This window comes from Chrysemys picta, chromosome 3, assembly GCF_011386835.1.
Source record: "Chrysemys picta bellii isolate R12L10 chromosome 3, ASM1138683v2, whole genome shotgun sequence".
Lineage (NCBI taxonomy): Eukaryota > Metazoa > Chordata > Testudines > Emydidae > Chrysemys > Chrysemys picta.
The window spans coordinates 1,592,071-1,599,883 of record NC_088793.1 but is presented as its reverse complement, the minus strand read 5'-3'; the positions used below and the strand labels follow the sequence as shown (position 1 = coordinate 1,599,883).

Sequence of the window (7,813 nt, the reverse complement as noted above, 5' to 3'; positions counted from 1 at the left end):
ACCATCACTTCTTAATCACTCATTTACCTGAGCGACGTCTTTTCCGTTCACCTTGTCCTCCGGTGACTCCCCGAAGCTGTGTTCGCCTTCCTCCTCCAGGGGGATGGACGACAAGAGGCCACCACACTCATCAGGGTGTCTCACAAGCAGTTGGGTTCGGGTTCTGGCGTATCCATCAACGGCTGGGCCAAAGGGCTCCCCTCGGTCACTCCCTCCTCCTCCTCGGAACTGTCGCTGATGTTGCGCTTTCTCCGCGGATGGTCAAAGGCCCTCGGGGCTAGAACAAAGTCCGAAGTTCTCACGGGAGTGGTGAAGGAGACCATGTTTCCACGATTTCTAAAGCACACGTTCTTGGTAAAAGATGGCCTCTTCTGCCCCAGTGCTGGGACTTATGGGGTGATGGTGCTGCACTCTGATTGGCAGAGGGCACTGGGAGAAGTTTTTAAAGGGGTCACACGACCCTCTTCTGGGCGGGTCACCCCGCCCTGGAACACCCCCGATTGGTCAGATCTGCTCTTGGGGCAGTCCTATACGACCAAAACCCATTGCGATTGATAGAGGGCGGTGGGAGGAGTTCTTAGAGACATGGCCGGCTCCAGGCACCAGCCAACCAAGCATGTCCTTGGGGCGGCGCCTGGAGGGGGTCGGCGCGGCGGGGCGCTCTGGCCCGAGAGCGGGGCCGCGACTGGGCTCGCCGCCCTCCCCGCGGCGCTTCGGCCGCCGGGGAGAGCGGAGAGCCTCGGCCGGGTTCGCCGCCCTCCCCCCAGCGCTCTGGCCGCCGGGGGCTCTCCGCCCTCCTCAAGGCGCTCTGCCCGCCGGGGGGCTCTCCGCCCTCCTCCCAGCGCTCTGGCCGCCGGGGAGAGTGGAGAGCCCCGGCTGGGCTCTCCGCCCTCCTCCCAGCGCTCTGGCCGCCGGGGAGAGTGGAGAGCCCCGGCTGGGCTCTCCGCCCTCCTCACGGCGCTCTGGCCGCCGGGAGGGCTCTCCGCCCTCCGCCTGGCGCTCTGCCCGCCGGGGGCTCTCTGCCTTCCCCCAGACGCTCTGGCCGCCAGGGAGAGTGGAGAGCCCCGGCTGGGCTCTCCGCCCTCCTCCCAGCGCTCTGGCCGCCGGGGGCTCTCCGCCCTCCTCCCGGCACTCTGGCCACCGGGGAGAGCGGAGAGCCCCGGTCGGCTCTCCGCCCTGCTCTCGGCACTCTGGCCGCCAGGGAGAGTGGAGAGCCCCGGCTGGGCTCCCCGCCCTCCCCCCGGCGCTCCGGCCGGTCGGGGATTGCTCGGCGCCCTCCTCTGCCGCGCTGGTGGGGGGGGGGGCGGCGGGTGGCTTTTTTGCCTAGGGCGGCAAAAAAGCCAGAGCCGGCCCTGCTTAGAGAGGTCACATTATCCACTTCCGGACGGGTCTCCCTGCCCCGGGACATCCCCAATCAGTCAAATCTGCTCTCGGGGTAGTCCTATGTGGCTGAAACCCCTCTTGATTGGTAGAGGGAGGTGGGAGGAGTTCTTAGAGGGGTCACATGAACCCCTTCTGGATTGGTCACCCCGCCCTTGAACTCCCCCATATTGGTCAAATCTCCTCTCGGGGCAGGCCTACGTGAGCGAAACCCCTCCTGATTGGTAGAGGGAGGTGGGAGCAGTTTTTAGAGGGGTCACATGAACCCCTTCTGGATGGGTCACCCCGCCCTGGAACTCCCCCATATTGGTCAAATCTCCTCTTGGGGCAGGCTTATGTGAGCGAAACCCATCCTGATTGGTAGAGGGCAGTAGGAGGAGTTCTTATAGGGGTCACATGACACACTTTGCTTCCGGTCATGTGTCTGCCTTGACCCCGGAAATAATACCCCCCATGGGTGGGACTTCCGGTGACAGGTGGTCGGGGCTTAAAGGGTCAAGTAGCGGGGTTGATGGTAGGGCTTTATACTAATACCAAACACCCTTGGAGGCCCTTGCCTTCCAAAAGGGTGGCTTTGTAAATTTAGTATCGGGTCTTCTTGAACGAGAGTCCTTGGACATTTGGGACTTTGCTTTCTTTTTTAGCTCGGAGAAGGTTTTCTTGAGGCACATTAAGATCCGTTTGAGAACTGGAACTTTGCTCCTTGAAGGGGATGGTGTCCGAGCTCTGGAAGCCTTTGCTGGCTTTGGAGGAGAACCGTCAGGACTCTCAGTTGCTTTCTCCCCAGCTTGCGAAAGCCCTGTTGTACTCATAGCAATGGACACCATCTTTGGTTGCTTGGTGGGAGCCGTTTTCCCCATTCCATCCTGCGTCTTGCTCCCATCTGCTGGAAGGAGCCACACCACTGGCAGCTTGTTGTGGTTGGATGACGCTGAGGAGTCTCCTGGAGTCCATCGCTGTGGAATTCCATGGGATCTTCTGGGCAAGTCAGCACCTGCAGAGACAGCAGGTCTCTTCTGTCGAACCTTATTGCACTTCTTGCAGACTCTGATTGGCGGCTGGTCCCTGGAGAGCTTTGAATTCACAGTTCCATCGAACCCGTGTGGAGCCGTGATGTCTCGAAGACCATGCGGCTCAGCAGATCCTTGTGTTTCCTCCTGAGTTTTCTGACCCTTCATCGTTCCTGGCTGTGCCTTGCGGCACCGCTGGCAGACTGAGACCTGGCCCGCCAAGGGGCGGGAACTGCTCAACATTTCCATCAGGTGCTTGATCTGCTGGTTGTGCGCAGCCTGCCCAGCAATGAGAGAGTCAAGGATGGATCTTGTCAGCTGCCCAGAGCCTGGTGCCTCTGGGTCAACCTGGTGGCGTTGGGTCCTGGGAAGATCTGCCCTGCTCTCACCTGCCTGTGCCTCTGGCCTCAGGCAGGAGCCTTCCCCCGAGATAACCTTCCTCTCCATGTGCAGCTCCAGCATCTCTTTGGTTCCTTCGGTGCCACTCACACTGGTCAGGGGCTTTCTCAACTCGCTCCTATAAATGTGGAGTGTCGCTGCGAGCAACTTCTCTGTTATTGTGGTTCCTGGAGGTGGCGATGTCAGATCCACCCCTGCTGGCAGAGTGCAGCGATCTGGGTTGGCCTGGTTTCCTGCCGCGCCCTCACTCCTGCCCATCTCCATGGTGGTATCTTCCACTGGCGTTGGAGGACGTGTGGAAGAAGAGGCGCTTGTGCTTTGCTTCCCTGTCTGCGATGCGCTGCCATGGTCTGGGGTTTCGTTCCCTTTCGAAGCTGCTGCCCCAGGATGCTTCCAGGAGTAAGCCCTGGCCATTTGCTGCCTTCTGTCGGTGGGTAGGGCATGTACATCCTCCAGCCACCTCTGACTGGGGGCCCTTAGAGGCAACTGAATAGACCGAGCCTCCTTGGAACGCACCTGAAAGGGTGACCGGTACGGAGTCACGATGCCCCCGCAGGTAGGGTGAGAGAGCCGGCCTCTCTCCTCTGGGGAAGGAGACATGAACCTCTTCAGGGAATCCTGGATCCTTATGGGCAGTCCCCATCTTTGCTGCACTTGAATCTTTCTAATGTGGAACTCCAGCTGCTTTTTAACGTCCCTCCCAAGGAAGAGCAGCTCCCCAAGGATGGGAACCACCTCAACCTCGGGCTTTGCCTTCAGGGAGGACAGCTTGGGAACCGGGGGTAGGAAAGCCCGCAGGGATTTCCACAGGGCATCCGGCAAACCCCACTCCTGCTGCAGCTTCTTCCGCTGCATGTGCCAGTCCCAGTTCTCCCTGACCTCATCGAGCAGGAAATCGGTCTCCATCTCACTGGACTCCACCCCAGCTCCCCTGGCTGGGACGGCGGGAGGCAGCTTTGCCGGGGGCTCTGGGTCCAGGGTGAGCCGCCCCCGCTGCATGATGAGATGCTCACGCCTTATGTGGAGTGCGATGGGGTGGGCAGGCTGTTGTCCCATCGTTGGCAATGCCGCTGTCCTGGGCTTGCCTGGCTCCCCAGGGGGGCGGAGTGGCCCAGGCAGGGCAGTCTCTCTCAGGAGGGGAGCATCTCTGTGCGACTCTCTCACCATCTTAGGAAACGCCTTCATTTGGATCTCCGAGCATTTCTGAGCCACGTGCTCCTGCAGCTTGACCACCGCCGTGGGCACAAGCCTGGCGAGGATGGCACCAGGGGATGCCATGATCCTGTGGGCCTTTTGGGGCAGGGATCCCGAGGGGCAGACACATGGTTCCTGGATCTCCTGGGCACGCTGAGGGCTGGTGTTGGATCTCAGGGGTTTTGTTTGTGGAGCTGGAGGCAGAAGAGCCGTGTGGGGTTTCTGGGGGGTGAGGGGTAAGCCCTGCTCGTGCTGGAGTCTCTTTGAGTGCACGTGACAGTCCAGCTCCTCCCAGACTTCATCGCTTAGGAAAGGGCCCCTGCTCACGTTGAGGTTCACCCTGGGGTCTCTGTCCGGTGGTTGCGGAGCAGGGGCGTTAGGGATCACCTTGGCCAGCGACTCAGTGGATAGGGTAGGTGCCCCCCGTTGGCTCTCCAAAAGTTTCTGTCGGATGTTGAAGTCTGAGCCATGGGCTGACGTCTGGTCCAGACCCGTGATCTGCTCTCGCCGGTCTCGTCTGCTGTGGACAGGAGGCCTGGGGAGAGGTTGGGCTTGGATGGGATGAGTGGATCCTTCCCAGCCCGCGACAGGCACAATCTCCCTTGTGCGGCAGAGGGGCTCTGACCAAGTCACGGAGGCTTCTCCCAGGGAAAAGGAGCTGTGACTCCAGAGGGAAGAGGGGATGGATTCCATAGACAAATAGGAGAACTGGCTCACCGCAGATCTCGTCACACTTGGCCTGTGGGAGAGAGCAGACAAGGACCGATGGGACATGGCCCTGCTGAGCAAAGGTGGGGCTTGGGCACAGCCTTCCAACTGTACTGCAATGGGGCAGTGCCTAGGCATGCATGGCACACCACACTCTGACACAAGGACATCAACTGGCTAACGAAGGACTGAGAGGGGGAGCTGGCACTCATTTGATCTATAACGATAACCCCTTCGTCACACGCTCAGGTGCAGCACCTAGCCCAATGGGGCCTTGAGCATGATTGGGGACCTAGTGCTATTTTAATAGAAAGATTAGCTACAAAAATTGGTCTGGGTGAGGAAGATGTGAGCGTGTGTGTAACCCTGGCCAGAGCATGTTGTGAAGGCCAAGACCATAAACAGGGGTCAAAAAAGAACTTTACAGCAGATTCCAGGCCAGGGACCCTCAACCCAGCAGTTCTGGGCTTTCCTCTCCCAGCCTTCCCTGCTACTTCCCTGGACTGCTTCCTGCCACTCCTGGCTCCCCTCCTTGCTCTGGGTGCACCAGCTCCAAGCACGTCCCCCTCTGCCCAGGGAGGGGCTGCCCTTTCCCAGCAGCAGCCCCTGTCTGGTGCCAGCTTCCTGGCTTTATGGGCCCCGCCTATTCCTGCCCAGCTGAGCCTGCCTGCCATCAATTCCCTGCTCCCTGGCTCTTCCCCCAGGGGCACCCTGTGGAGTTAATGGGTCTGCCTGGCCACCTTAGCCCCATCCAGTCCTGTGTGGGGTGGACACCCCGTCCCAGGTGTCATCTGATTGCTGTTTCTTTCAAACACAGCAGGGAGCAGGGGCAGGTTCTAGACAGTCGCCTGCTGGGAGATCTTGCCGGACAGAAGGATTTGATCCTACTCACAACCCAGCTTGTGGTCTCTGCATTTAATTTCTGAGAATCCCTCACCTCACTGTCACTGGATCTCACCTTGGAAGCTAAAGCCTCTTAGTGGCCTTTCCCCTGTCATTTTAGGATCCTGGAGTGTCTGGTTTTCTCTGCTCCCGCCTCTCTCCATTCACTATCCCCTCCCACCCAGCCCCCAGGCTGGTGCCCCCCTTACGGTATCAGAACTTCATCCTGGTGTCTGGCCAGGTACTGAATATTCCTCTCAACGATCCTGAGGCGGTGAGCCCAGGGGAGCTGCTCCAGGTGCATGAGGCAGCTGTGGAACAGACAGAGCAGGTAGCTGAGTGCCGGCCCTGCCCTCAGGCCCTCTTTCACCCAGAGGGGCGGCACCGAAAGGCTCCCTGTCCCATTCTCCACCGAGGCAGCCTCCTCCCCTGCAATACCCAGGCCTTGGGTGTTCGGGTTTTGGGTTAGCTGGATTGTTAGGTGACCCCTGTCTAGTGCGGAGAAGGGGAGAGTGTATCCTGCTGGCAGCGTGTGTGTCATGTCCCTTCCGCAGAAGCTATCAACATATAGGATAACGGCCTACTACAGCTACCAACTAATGCAGCTCCCTCTTTAGCTCTGAGGGGTTCTTTCTGCTGCAGAGCTGAAGGTCCAGGGTTCCAATCCTACTGGGAACCCATGCTGCGGGGTGGAGGAGGGGCCATTACACAGGTGCTACCGGATCCTTTTCACCCTACTCACCGTCCCAGAAAAGCCAGCCTTCCTCCTGAACTCTCCACCTCACCTCCCTGGTGTGCACGGGGCCGCTCCCAGAAAACATATTCTCCCCGTCTTGGGAGGGGAGGATGGTCCAGTCCAGTCGACACAATCTACCGCCCCCCCCCCAACCCCAGGTTAAATGAGCCGCATGATGCTAGAGGAAGGAATGACCCATTGTATGATGCATGGGGGTGGATTAGAGATGGCAACTTCTGCTGGGTGGGGATGAATTGCATGATTCTAAGGAGAATAGTTGCTTGCCTGGTCTATAGGTCGGGGCAGGGGAGGGATTACTAGGGCTACTGCCCCTGAGGGGGGATGAATTGCATGACGTGAGAGGAGGGGACTGACCCACTGCAGATTTATGGAGGGGGGCATTGCTTACCATGTCCCTAGGGGTGCACAAGTCTCCTCCAACCCTTCCTCACAGCGTCCAAAACCTGCCAGAAGTGAGACATAAAGGAGACGTTGAGCTGCTTGGGCACCCTCTGCTTCCTAGCGCCCCAGAGCCCCAGATTTCAGGGGCCCCAGCCAGCGCCTCTGCACGACTGTGGGCATGACTGCGCCTTCGCAGGAAGAGGGGAGGCAGGTGGGGGAATAGACCCTATTTCTCTGCTTTGCGTGGGGCCCGAGTCTGCCACCGCAGCTGTGGGGTCAGGGGCTGCTTACCTTTCGGTTTCTTCCTTTTGTCCCTGTGCCTCTTCTTCCTCGGAGAAGCCTGCCACACACAGAGAAAGCAGCAGGGTTAGAGAACTCCAATAAAACGGGGATAACAATGAGCCAGAGGTGATTGCCATGTGGGGCCAGGGGGCAGTTTTTCCCATCCCCGCTCCCTCCTAGTGGAAAAATACCACCAGTCCAAAATGATGTCCAGTACCAGGTGACAGGATCACATGACCCTGCAGTGTCAAAGCAGCATCCCAGGAAACTTCTCAGGAAGGAGGAAGTTTAGTATCTTCAAAGTCCTAATGGCCCATCCAGGCGGATTGCCTACTGTTTGGTGGGCATTCCCCTGGTGCAAGCACTTTTGTAATTGATACAGAGCCCGTATTCCTAACTTCAGATACAGAAATGATACATCCATACAAATAGGATAATCACATTCAGTAAATCAGAACCTTTCCAATGATATCTCACATGACCCATCTTGCATAAAACATACCTTAGTTATGCCATATTCATAGAACAATATTTCTATGAAGAATATAGGGCGTAATGTCACAGGGGTGAAGAAGCATGTGGACAAAGGCAATCCAGTGAATATCGTGTACCTGAACTTTCAGAAAGCCTTTAAGAAGATCCCTCCCCAAAGGTTCTTAAGCAAAGTAAGTTGCCAGGGGATAAGAGGGAAGGTCTTCTCATGGACCAGTAACTGGTTTTAAAGATAGGAAACAAAAGGTAGGAATAAATGGTGAGTTTCTGGAAGAGAGATAAATAGCAACGTCCCCCAAGGATCTGTACTGGGACCAGAGTTGTTCAA

The 7,813-nt window shown here is 58.1% G+C and overlaps 1 long non-coding RNA gene across 1 annotated transcript; it reads right to left on the bottom strand.

The window, feature by feature from the left end:
- Window positions 1-5,781: 5,781 nt before the first annotated feature.
- On the bottom strand, window positions 5,782-7,054 carry LOC135981994 (uncharacterized). The gene is made up of 3 exons (XR_010599193.1): window positions 7,003-7,054; window positions 6,719-6,773; window positions 5,782-5,884 (listed from the first exon to the last, which is right to left on the bottom strand). It is a non-coding gene; the product is annotated as an uncharacterized LOC135981994 (long non-coding RNA).
- Between the last annotated feature and the right edge of the window lie 759 nt (window positions 7,055-7,813).